Source organism: Hipposideros armiger, unplaced genomic scaffold, assembly GCF_001890085.2.
Source record: "Hipposideros armiger isolate ML-2016 unplaced genomic scaffold, ASM189008v1 scaffold_444, whole genome shotgun sequence".
NCBI classification, from domain to species: domain Eukaryota; kingdom Metazoa; phylum Chordata; class Mammalia; order Chiroptera; family Hipposideridae; genus Hipposideros; species Hipposideros armiger.
Genome location: NW_017731794.1, coordinates 3,362 through 16,633, shown reverse-complemented (window position 1 = coordinate 16,633; position 13,272 = coordinate 3,362). Strand labels below are relative to the sequence as shown.

The 13,272-nt window shown below is 37.6% G+C and overlaps 1 long non-coding RNA gene across 1 annotated transcript in view; it reads right to left on the bottom strand.

Moving 5' to 3' along the window:
- Positions 1-5,003: 5,003 nt before the first annotated feature.
- Positions 5,004-13,272, bottom strand: part of LOC109394919 (uncharacterized) — a 10,565-nt gene continuing 2,296 nt past the window's right edge. The window contains exons 2-3 of the long non-coding RNA XR_002126551.1: positions 6,392-6,493; positions 5,004-5,315 (exon numbers count right to left, since the gene is read on the bottom strand). This is a non-coding gene — a long non-coding RNA (uncharacterized LOC109394919). The remainder of the gene's footprint in view (positions 5,316-6,391; positions 6,494-13,272) is intronic.

Sequence of the window (13,272 nt, the reverse complement as noted above, 5' to 3'; positions counted from 1 at the left end):
AGACTGAAGAACAAAACGACAGCAACTTGTCTGTTCCCCTTCCCCCAATTCCCCAGCGCTGTTCCCATCCCCCAATTCCCCAATAAAAATGTAAAAAAAAAAAAACAAATACAAAAACAAAAAAAAACACAAACAAAAAATCCGAAAGCAGGAATAGGGAAGAAAAGCAATTTAGCCAAGTCAAGTAAATAAGAGAAATAAAATGAGTTTACATATTCAAATTATATGACAGTAGGGATCATGTAATGCTTATTTCACCTTAAATTTATAAGGTAGCCTCTTTATATTCAGTTTTTATTGAAAAATTAATTTGCATCTTTCTTTCCTCAGATATCTGCATTAATTGCCCCTCACTTTATTCAGATCTTGCCTTAAATGCCATGATATCAGAGTTCTTTCCTGATTACCCTAATTGAAATAGAAGGTCCTCTGTGCAGACTAAGTGGCCTCCCAGCTTCTAACCTTGCTCCATTCTGATCTATTTTCAATGCTGAGGTCAGAGTGAACTTCTGAATTCCAAGTTGGCTCCTACTGTTCTCTTGCTTAAAACCTTCCAATGGCTCCCATTTTCATAGAATAATTCAAATTCCTGCATGGTCTGCAAGGCCCTACCTGGTCCAGCCACCCCCTCACCCTTCTCTCTCATCCTTTTCTTTTACCACTTTTCCTTTTTGTGTGGGCTGAATTGTGACCCCAGATTCCTATGTTGAAGCTCTAACCCCCAGTACCTCAAAATGTGACGTGGAGATAGAGTCTTCAAAGAGGTAATTAATTTAAAATGCAGTCATTAGGGTTGGCCATAATCCCATATGACTGATGTGACTGGCATCTTTGCAAGAAGAAATTAGGACACAGCTATGGACAGAGGGAAGACTTTGTGAAGATTCTGGGAGAAGACAGCCATCTACAAACCTAGGAGAGAGGCCATGGAAGAAACCAACCCTGCTGACACCTGGATCTTGGACTTCAGTCTCTAGAACTGTGAGAAAAGAAGTTTCGGTTGCTTAAGCCATCTAGTTCGTGGTGCTTTGTTATGGCAGCTGAGCGGACTAGTACACCTCTGTTGACTCTTTAGCCACTCTGAACTCTTTCTAGTTCCTAAAACAGGTCAAGTGCTGTCTCTTTTCAGGGCCTTTGAACTTCAGGGTCACTCGGCATAGAGTACTTCACACAGACGACCTGATGCTTTCTGCTCTCTGCTTACATCTCACCTGCTCTGGGGGCCACCTCTGGGGCCTCTATGAAAAATAGTACCCCTGCTTTATCATTATCTATCCTTTTACCCTTGTTATTTTCTTTATAGCACTTATCATTAGGTAATATACTTTAATTAATAGTTTTTTTTATTGTCTTCCTTCTCCAGTCCTTGCCCCAAATGTAAGAATTAATTTTGTTCTATATATTGATTGCCTAGAATAGGAGGCACTCAATAAATATTCACTGACAGTGAATAAAATGAACATATGAAAATCTAAATTCTGAAGCTTGAAAGTAGGATAACTGTAAAGGCATGCTAATCAATATATACCTTTTATAAATGACACTCTCTTAGTTGCCATTGGGTCCCAGAGAAAGGAGTTATGGTCCTTGACTTCAGGAAACTTAAAATCTTAATAAACACATATCACTAGTTAAGATTAGATGTTTAGTCAATATTTGATTGTCATTAAGATTTTTAGCTTCTCTAAAAATTTTAATTAAATTTACTTTTGATAAAGTTAATCATTGCCATCCACTGAAGACTTAATTAGCTTTTGAAAAGGAATTTGAGGATATACCATCAGGAAGCACTGAAGACTTTCCTACATGGAGGGAAGGAAATTCCTAAAGTGAAGAAACAAATATTCAAATTTAAATCAAAAGAGAACAGTGCCAAGTGACAATGGATCTGTTAGGCCAACTTGAAATAGCTATACTGAACGCCATCGATACCAGGGGTTCCAGCTGCTTTAGTTCACTGAATGGTGACACCATGGCTGCCAGAAACAAGCTACACAGGTTGACAATAAAAAATTAAACCTATGTGATTTTTGACCAGGTTCAAATTGACTTTGGTTATATGGATATGATTTTCAATTTGATTTCCCATTACAGAGTAGTTGCCCCCAAGTGCTGTCCTGAGATATATTTTTTACCATTGCCTTTAAGAACCTCTGCTTATCCAACTAAAAAAAGTGTGACTAGTTGGCTTAAGGTATTAAAAAATTTTTATTTTTAAATTATAAAAGTAAAGGGCCATGTCAGTGAACATTTTGGAAATAAAGAAAAACATTACCCAACTGTTGCCTTTTTGAGAGATGTCTTTTAGTATTTACAAAGTTGTAACTAAAGTAAAAGTACACTTATACCCTGATTTTTCATTCCATTTTATCTGTATTCATTTTACCATAGTGCCTCATAAAATAAATGATACTGCTTCATAATGGTGTTTTAGCGGTTGTCTAAATTTAGTTACATGGGTGAACCATAGCTGACACAACCATTTTCCTATTGCAAGACCTTTAGTCACAACACCTTGACCGCAACACCCAGCATTTTGCTGTTTTAAATTACAATTATTATCTTTGTGTTTTTTTAGTTTCTTCCATCTTTTGGATTATTCTTTACCATAAATGTCTAGAAGTGGGATTCCTGATGGGTGGAAAAGGTTACCTTAGCAGCTCTGAGTCATTCAAACCGGGCACATTCCCTAGAAAGGACTGTTTTCACTGTAGCCCTTGGGTGGGAACCGAACTTGTGGGCTATGCTGACTGATGCCAGTGTTTTGCATGCCATGGGTCCTGAGCCATGCTACAACAGCTTTTCCAGATGGGATATACTAACAATGTGATTTATGGTGGACGCCTGCTTTTCCTCTGTGGCTTTGGAGCTTCAGTGACTGATGTCAGTTATGTTGGCACTACATGCATATGTGGTTGACCCTCAATAAAAACCCTGGACAGACAGGCTCAAGTGAGCTTCTCTTCTGACAAGGCTCTACACTCATGGCTGAAGGAATTAACGCAGTCTTGTGTGGCTCAGCTTGGGGCGGGGGGAGGAGGAACCCTTGGAAGCTTGGGCCTGGTTTCCTGTAGACTTTGCCCTATGCACATTTACCCCCTGAGACCTTTCTATACCCTTTTCCTGTAATAAACTATCCCTGTGACTACAACTCCTGAGTCCTCTGAGTCCTTATAGGGAACCAGCCCCTGGGCCAGTTGGCATTCAGTTGCAGATAACGGGTACTCCTCTAACTGGTTTAAGCGAAACGTGTTTATGATTATGTATTCTGTGGTTTCCAAAATTGCTGGAATGGCTGAGAAAGTAGATGGAGCTTCCAGGAACAATTCCTAGCTAGCCACCAAATTTCATTCTGGCAGAAGTAGAAGCCACCACACCAAGAAACTGCTTGCTAAAAAATCATGCTGCCTCAGCTATGCCAGCAAAATGGATGCCCCGCTCCCCTCTGAACTCAGCTCTGAAACCAGGCATCTGAATGACGGAACTTAAATCATACCTGGAACTGTTGCGACAGGGACATCTGGGAATGTAGTATTCTACTTTTACAGTGTTCAAAGACACAGGAAGGACATTAGAATCTATACCAAGTGAGTCAGTCCACAGTATCTCATTCATACATTGTGTTAAAGAGCGTAAACATTTGAATGTATCTCGATACTGCCAAGTTGCTTTCTGAAAAGGCTGGAAAAATTCACAGTGGCCAGTGACAACCTAATCATCACCTCTGTTCTTTCTCTACCTTTCTCACTCTCAGTTTTTCCTGGATTCCTATAGACTGTGGGTAGAGGCAATCTCCTGCTTGAAAGCTGGGGATTATAAATGAACTTATAAATCAACTATTCTATGTGGGTGACTTAAAAACAAAAATAAGGCACTCATATATATAGTGCATGGCTAAGCAATTTTAGTTATTCCTGAAAACTGAATAAAGTAAGTGGAAGGCTTATTTTCCTTTTATTAATCTCTCTAATTTATACTTTTATTTCTCAGGTTCCTCATCTCAGCCCTCCTCCAGACTCTGCATCTCTCAAATCTCTTAAATAACTACCACTGGCTGCTTTAGAAAAAGGGACTTAGGCTTTGAGCCAGCTGATTTGAACTCTGAGGTGAGATTTTTGCTCAAGAACTTGAACTGTTGGAAGAGATAACGTCTCATCTCGGTGCCAGGAAAATAACTATCTATGATACAGATGTTTATTGACACAAAAGATGGCATAAAGACAAAGACATAAATTTCCTAATTTCTTAAAGCACCTTATAACTTGACAATTATTGGATCTTGGAACATTATAGCAATTTCTTATACAGCTATAAAAAACTTATACAGGATGTTTATGATACACTATCATAAGGAGATCTTATTCTTTTACATGTTACAGGTATGCGTATATGCACAGAAAAAATCTAAAAGGATTAAAGATAAATGCTGACAGCAATTATCATTGCGAGGGTGCGGGGGTGGGGCACAGGTGGTGAGACAGTAAGTGGCTTTTACTTTATTCCTTTTATTTCCTGGGTTGTTTGAAAATTTTAAAATACGCATATGTTACTTAGGTAATCACATGGGAAAAATAAACCTCTTAGAATGTGAGAAAGAAAATAATTTAAAAAGTATATCCTAAGTACCTCAAAGGGGTGTAGTAGATTTAAATGACATAAACCATAAGAATGTGTGTTTGCGAATTGTGTAATATTATGAAAAGGCTGTGTAATAAACTTTTCTAACTTTCAGCCTCTCCTTAGAATGAATAGGTCTGATGCCTTTAGGTATGTTTTAGTTTCAGAATTTTATTTTAAAGGGATTTCTATGGCATAAAATTTTACTGAAAATCATTTGTCATGGTCAAATTTTAATACTCTTTGCAACAATCTTTCATTAAATTTTCCTAAAAAATAGAAAAAGTTCACATTATATACCATTTGAACATAACTATTTTCTTAAACTTTTTAAATAATTTACCATAAAATGTTAGTTTCAAAGAAAATTTATGGAAAATTATAAGGCAACCACAGAGTTCTTTACAATAAAATGTCAGATAAAAATAATTTATTTTGCAAGCTGAAAACTTATCAAAAGGTATAAATGGATTATAAATGTAGTTTGGCAATCTGGGGGATTTAAGGGCATTTTAAAAGTTGTCTAGTTAGATTACTACAGAAATGACATATTTGATGAAATCCAACCTGTGTAGCATCAATGATCATTTCTTGCTGCTAAAATATAGAAATCATTATCTGAAAAATCTACGAGTGCTATGAAGAGTTTGATGTCTTTATAAGGATTCTTTTATAAGTTGGGCTAATCTCTGGAAAGCCTAAAACAGAAAACAGATAAGAATTAATGAAATGAGGATGTTATTTAGGAAAAGTCTGCCATAACTTAAAAAATTCAAACAAAGAATATCCATCTAAGATGAGGGTGAGCTAAAGCAATGAAAAATCAAGTCTAACCTCAGTCTTATCTTGGAGGGACCATCGATGTCATAATATATGTGGCTGTAAGCATATCAGAGTCCCAGAATTTTTGTTGTTGTTCTTATAGCCCTGAAGGTCATTATTCTATGTTCTCCACACCACAAATTTTATTTTTCCATATAATCTCTCACCTGCATATACATGCTATATAGTTTCAATTGCCCAACACTAATCTTATATAAAAGCATAGACAGCTTATTTAATGACATGAGAAAACAAGTAAATAAAGAACACAGAAAAAAACAATCCATCTGCAAGGATAAGTATAAACTCTTCTTAAGGTGAATGGCACCGTTCAATAAATGGCTCTTCTTTTTAAATCCTCAGGTACTAGTGTTTAGGAACTTGTTTCTTTGCTTCTTGTTATTTGGATAAACTTTGTGATTAACTTGAGAATATTATTCTATTTGACCCTAGCTGATATATATATGACTATATATGTGTGTGTGTATATACAGACACACACACACACAAACATATATATACTTATACATATATAGTGTGTGTGTGTGTATATATATATATATATATATATATATATATATATATATCACCCCCCCCTGCCGTCAATGAAACAGACTCATGGCTTCATGAATTTGTACTTTGGGTTCATGTTACTTCTATGAGGGAATGAAAGAGATTTTCTTCAAAACATATCATTCAACTAACATGGCTTAGTAGGTCTGAAAACTATTCATAAAAACAATAACATATAACTCCAACTTGGTCTCTTCATTTGTCTACAGAAGTCTAGAACAAAGTAAAATGTGTCTTTTAATGGTAGTTCATGACTTTAATACTTATTTTTCAGAAACCCAAGAACACATTAAATGATATTGTAACTCACAGAATGAACACATGTACCCAAAAATAGGATTGATATGTAGTGTTACTCTGGAGAGAATATTCTACGTACCACATCCATTTGTTCTGGAGAAGCCAAAGAGAAGGACGCTCTAAAGAAAGGGCTAGGAGCTGAGCTATCAACGTAGAACTCACTTCCAGGAACCATTAATATCTAAGAGAGTTTATGGAAAATAAGTGACATAACATGAAAGAAAAACTAAAAGTAAATATAGAAATATCAAATTTCAGAATGAGGAAGGATGTTTTAAAACTAAAAGACATTGAAGAAATCATAGGAGAAAAATAAATTTATATAAAAATTCGGTATGTCCCACAGTAAACAAAAGTAAAAGAATAGAAACTGGAAAATGTTTACAATAAATATGGCCAATGCTACCTCTTTTCCCCATATAAAGAATGCACAGAAACTGAGAAGAACAACACAAAAATTCTAGCTTTAGTGTGCAAAGGGCAGGTTACCAAAGAAAATGAAATGATAATAAACATGAAAAAATGTTGAACCTAACTAGAAAAGTATTGTAAGTTCAGACAATGAGGTGTCCACTTCGTGGGCACATAAATGTATTCTATTCCCCAGACTCTTTTCAGTTATATATGGACACGTGGGTCTTGCCCAATGGATGTGAAGTCACGTGTGCTACTTCCACGCCTGCCCCATAAAATTCTGCCCCTGTGTGATCCACCATGCTCTTTCCATTTTGTCGCCATCGTGGAATCTATATGTTGAAGACTGAACAGCAAGGAGGTGGGACGAACCAGGGTCTCTCAATCACTGCTGGGCGCAGAGCTGCCTGCAGATCATGTCTTTGAAAATGTGATGTGAGTCAGAAGTAAATTATGATTGTGTTAATTCTTTGAGATTGTTATATAACACAATCATGATATTCAAAAGCATCAAGTAACTGCTTAATCTGGGCATTGTCTGCTAAAGTAAGATGAGTTGGGAGTGAAATGATTTGGGGCACTCTGGGGAAAAGATTGCAAGGCAGAAGATGGGATTTTGTGTCCTGATAAAATGAAAATCATTTCTCCTAATATAGTAGAAAATTTTGGGCATGTCCTAGAAGCAAGTTGTTGTTAAGAGAAGGAGGGAGTGCTAACAATCTCTTTGCAAGATGACCAAAATCTGGGCAGACACAGTAGTAGTCAAGTTGGAGATTATTTAGGAAAAGTAAAGGTATGTGCAACAGGATACATGGAATAAAGGAAGGAGACTGGAAAAAACTACAAGAAACTAGGAAGTCTATATCCTTAGCACACAGATCAGAGATACATGCACATAGCCACTTATCAAACGTTCTTAAGATAATGACATTGATAGAAAAGCAAAGAAAACATAAAATGGATTTATTATACTGAAATATATTTCTTTGAAATAAATCAGTTTAGTAGTTATTAAGTGCCTAATGTGTGCTGTTACTAGGATTAGAATGACTCATAAAGCATGAGTCCTGCCCTCCAGGACGATAATTAGAAAGGATGATGATTTTCCCAAGGGACTGGAGCCAGCATGGAGTTCAGAAAGTGAGCTTCCAGGTTTAGCCTTTAGACTGCCTCCTTCCTGTCTTATGCACTAGCAGGGTGCATTGCCAACATCGCTCTGTCCCTTGTACTTACTGCTTCAAGAAAAAAGTGATACTAGATCTAGATCTTAGTGTTTGCCAAAGACCAACAAACATGATCAATGAATTAATGGAGAAAGGATAGTTTACATGATACATTGGAAAGCTACACAGAGATATATTTCGATTTCTCAACTTAATGAATGCCCCGAATGAAATCTAGGTAGACTTTAAGTATAAAAAGGAGAAAAGAAAAATAGAAGCAATCTCACAGGCTAATTTGAAGTGAAAAAAAGCAGGAACAAATTTGTAACCATGTAAAATCACTGTGCGGCCAAAATACTAGCTATATACAAGCTCTTCAAGAAAATACGCCAGAAATAGTCATAAAATCTGGTGGTGAAATCATGTGCTATTTAAAAATTTCCCATTATTTTTGTTCATCTTCCAAGTTTGCTACCATGAGTATGCTTTACTTTCATAATCAAGAAAAAAAANGAAATTTTCTGGTTCTCTTTTTAAAAGGAACCCTGATACTTAGGCATATGAAAGTTTTCTGAGATACAAGTTTTAATCACCCAAAGTTTGAAGACTGGATGTGTGACTGTGGGAGTCAGGCTGTGTAGAGAGGTCGTAATGAGTAGCTGAGTTAGTGTGTGCCTAGCTGACCATTCCTTACCCCAAAGACAAACGAGCTGCCATTTTCCATTTGCGTGATGTAAGCCCTTCGCTGGGAATGTGTATGCAGGCCTATATTTAGGAATTTTAGAAAGTTCCCAGGGATGTAACATTGTATTGGTCTTGTCTCTATAATAAGGTTATGTGCTCCTTGAATGCAGGAACCTACTCCCTTCCTCCTTAGAGCCCAACATGCTGCTGGGGCTGATTGTGAACATATTGCATTAGTTAGTGAAGCCAGATGTTGTCTTCATGTAAATAAGGTCAATAGAGACAAATGTGTCATCTTACTGTACTAGACTTATCAAATATTTTGAGAGTAAACCTAAATTTACCATGATTATCAGATGGGATTTGCCATTTTAATTTTGAATAGTAAATGAAATAGACTTTTAAATATTGTAAAAAATTGCAGTCACATTTTAACCTTTCTAAAGAGTTAAAAATAAATTTTAATACTTCTCTAGAATGAATGAAAACTTAAACATTTTTTTAAAAATTAAATAAGACAGGCGTCTGTAATATAACATTATATGCCTCACACAGGAAGACAAAATATATTAAACATCTTAATGGGAAAGTAAATATTTAAATAGATTACTTTTCCCCCCACTATGACCTAGAATAGTTTAGACATTATTATGCTTTATATCTAGTGTGCAGAAATGTCTTGATGATTTTACTTAATATCTATATGTATTATCTTGTAGTCTTGCAGTTAATTGAACAGATTTAGTCAACATCAGTCATGAAACTCCAGGCTATAGTATGATTACATGATATTGTATTCATAACTCATGCTAAATATGAAATATATTTGTAATTTTGTAATGATATCACTCAATCAAAAATTCACTGTAATCCTTTCAGCAAGCGTTTAAAGAACGCATCATGAGGCAAGCCTGCCACCTGCTGGTCAAGATGTATTACTTCAGTTTACATTTCAAATAAACTTGGAGTCTTGCATTACAGCATAGGGATGTTACACAATTTGAAGCAATTCTACATACGGACTTCTGAGGTTTCCTAGGTTGTCACAAATTATTGGAGCTTAAGCATTGTAATAATTGTCATTCTCGCAAGCCTTTCGTGTTATATGCTTCCCCTTTTGATGACCTTTGGTAACAAATCTATGGCTATATATTTCTGAGTCTCTGATATAGAGTCTAAGTTCAATTCAGCCTTCTTTCTCTGGAGTAATTGTGTGCCAAGAATTTACGAGTATCTGGAGGCAAGCGGTCCCTCAGTGCTGCTAAGCCTCCTACAGAATTTAACTCTTCCTCCTCTTCTTTTTTTTTTTACCAGTATTGCAGGAACATACTGGTCATGACGCTGTATGCCCTTTGGGGACCCCCAGCCTGCGCTGTCTCCCACTCTGGCTGGCCCTGACCCCAGCCCTGGGGTTACTCAGGCCATCCCAGAACCTCAGTCTCCACATGTGCAAAATAGGACTAATAATTCTGTTTCTAGTGATTTTGGGCATTCGTTTAGGTAATACAGGAAAAACTTAGCTTCATTATTGTTACTCATTAGCCTTATGAGATTCTACTATACGTGTCTATCCTCAGTAGTTAGAAGATTTGCCAAGATATGACGATATGACTTTTCGCCTCATCTATACTGGTGCCTAATCCTTTTTTTTCCTTTTTTATCCTTGTTTTCTTCCCATTTGTACTTTGATGACCTCCTTCACTGCCAGACAGACTTTGCAATCTTAGGGACTAGACATTTAATGCATCAACACAACATGACAGAAATCACCTGGAGGCTAGAAAGACATGCCCCTGAGGGTCCTCCGAACATTTGGAGCTCCTGCAGCTTTACTCGTCTGTGAATTAGTGTGTGCTCATTAAACCTAACTTCGTACTTGCTAGAAAGAGCGAATGATCATCATGACTATTTCAGTGAAGAAGAGCAAGTGAGATAATTAGTTCAATAAATGTTAATTAAGTGCTAACCATAACCATATGCAGTTAGGGGGAGAGGCGCCAGGAATACAAGATCAGGAAAAGAGCTCCCCTCCAGAAGCAGTTCCCCAAAATCTCTTAACTGTTTTAATCCCAATAGAAGGGTCATTTTCCTGTGTAATATATAATGTCACATTTAGATTTCCCGTGGTATTTTTTTTTTACACCTTTTTAGGTCTTATAAGCTTTAAGTGCCTGACATGTCTCATCTTTGCCTTCTTTCTTCAGTAGAGTTGACAGCTTTCTCTGCTGAATGGGTCTCTGGCTACCCTGAATAAATGGTGTTCACCATGTAAATTAAGCATTTGGCAAGCACACTCATGTTTTTGAGTATAGTGTTTGGCCAGTTCTTGCTACATGGAAAGTGTGCCATAAACATTTAATTATTGAAAAGAATTTTCAAGTTGTCAGGGTTATCATTTAATTTCAAAATGCTCCGTGATTGAAGTTTGGGAACAGCAGACAGGGTGTGCATCATTTGGTGTTCTTGGGGGTAAGGAGAAGGCGGAGCAATGTCTGGGAGCTGAGACTGACATCTGAGAACTTTCTATCTTTATTTCTTAGAGCTGAACCCCTTGGAACTCAGAGTCAACCTCGGGCCCGAGCAGGTCAGTGGTTGAAGCGATAAGAGAGGGATGTTGATAATAATTTTATTTTTATTTATTACAGAAGGAGTACATGTTCATTTCAGCTAGTCAATAAAAAGATATAGGGGACAAAACCTCACCTGTAATCTCACTACCCAGAGCTATTGCTTGTTCACATTTTCATGGGTGTCACTAGGTGTTTCATAGTGAACACGGCTCAGTGCAATTCTTTTCCTCCCATTCTCACTTTTCAAACCTCCTCTACTTTACAAAACTGCTTTTGTCCAGGTCATCAAATGACCTCCAGTTTGCGTGATCCAGTGGGTCAGATCTCAGTCCTCAGCTACATCACCGATCAGCAGCACTGGCATAGCTGGTCATACCCTCCTACTGGCTGCACTCCTTCTCTTGGCTCCCAAAGCACCACAATGGCCTGGCGCCATCTGCCTCGTTGGCTCCTCCTCAGCCAACTTGGTCTCTTCTTTTTTGCAGCCTGTCCATGTTGGTTTGCGCCAGGCTCAGTTCTTGAATCAATCANAAGGGAAATGTGGCCAGCAGATAATAAGAATGAGAAATGAAAACTTTTTTCCTCCCCTTTCTCTGCCATTTACATTGATCAATTTACCTTAGATCATTTGCTAAATGTAAAGGATAGTGTCATGGCAGATAAAACCTATTATTTCAGAGATTGAAAGCGCATGCCATTCTAATAGCACAGACAGGGATACTTCTCCACCAGGTATCTGAGAAAACATTTCAATTTCATAAAAGCAGACTTCATAAAATATATAACTACCCTGTCCATGTCAGACCAGACAGTTCATAATGCACATGTTGGCCAGCTGTTACTGTTTTAAGTCATCTCAAGTCCCTTTTGGAAAAGTAGGGCTGTCTGTTAAATAAGTCACCAAGTAAACAAAGAGAATAGACAGTTCTTGGGTTGGTTGGTTTGTTGTTGTTGTTTTAGATTAGTACAATGCTGCCCTGGAAGGTGGAGAGTTGTAATGTAAGGATCAGGGTCAGGAACGTTCTGGATCATCTCTTAGGTTGGCAGAGAGAAAAAGCCCAGTTCTGCTACACAAAGTGATCCACACGCCCACTGATGCCCTGTTTGACCCAGAACAAGAAGAGTGACACGAGGAAAGCAGTGTGAATACCTAGAGTTGGGCTGATGTCCCCAACAAGCTGATGACCAGTAGAGCCGTGTTGCAACCAGTCCTGCACAGGACCTGGAACCTAGAGAATAGTTTCATCTGGTCCCTTTTGCTATTTCACTGGCCTCTACCAGCAGCCACACTTAATTTTAAATTGGCTAAAGAGGATTTACTCAGTCTTTTAATTTAATAGCCTCTGTATGAAACATTACCCCCTCCCTAATCTGCAATTCATTAAAAAAAATTTTTATTAAATTTATTGGGGTGACAATGGTTAGTAAAATTACATAGGTTTCAGGTGTACAATTCTGTAATACATCACCTGCATATCGCATTGTGTGCTCACCACCCAGAGTCAGTTCTCCTTCCATCACCACGTATTTGATTCCGTTTACCCTCATCTATCACCCTCCTCCCCCCTTACCCTCTGTTAACCACTAAACCTAATCGGCAATTCTAATATGCTGACTACATTAGAATACTTATATTGGATTTCACTGTATATGTTTATACATATGAAATATTGAGATAAAGGCAGTGAATTTTGGTCGGTGTGTATTATTAGTTTGCTAGGGTTGCTGTAACAAAGCACCATAAACTGAGGAACTTAAACAGAAACTTGTCTTATAGTTCCGGAGGCTAGAAGTTCAAGGTGAAAGGGGTCAGCAGGGCCGTTCTCCCTCTGAAGGTGCCAGGGAATGATCTGTCTTAGGCTTCTCGCCTGGATTCTGGTATCTCCTTGGCTTGTGGCAGCATAACTCCAGTCTTCACGTGGCATTCTCTCTGTGCGTGCTTACCTGTGTCCAAATTTCCTCTTTTTTTATAAGGACACCAGTCGTGTTGGGTTAGTGGCTCACCCTACTCCAGTGTGACTCATTTTACCTAAAATTGCATCTGCAACCACCTTATTTCCAAAGAAGGTCACATTCTGAGTTGCTGGGGTTAGGACTTCCACATACAAATTTTGGGGGGACACAGTTCA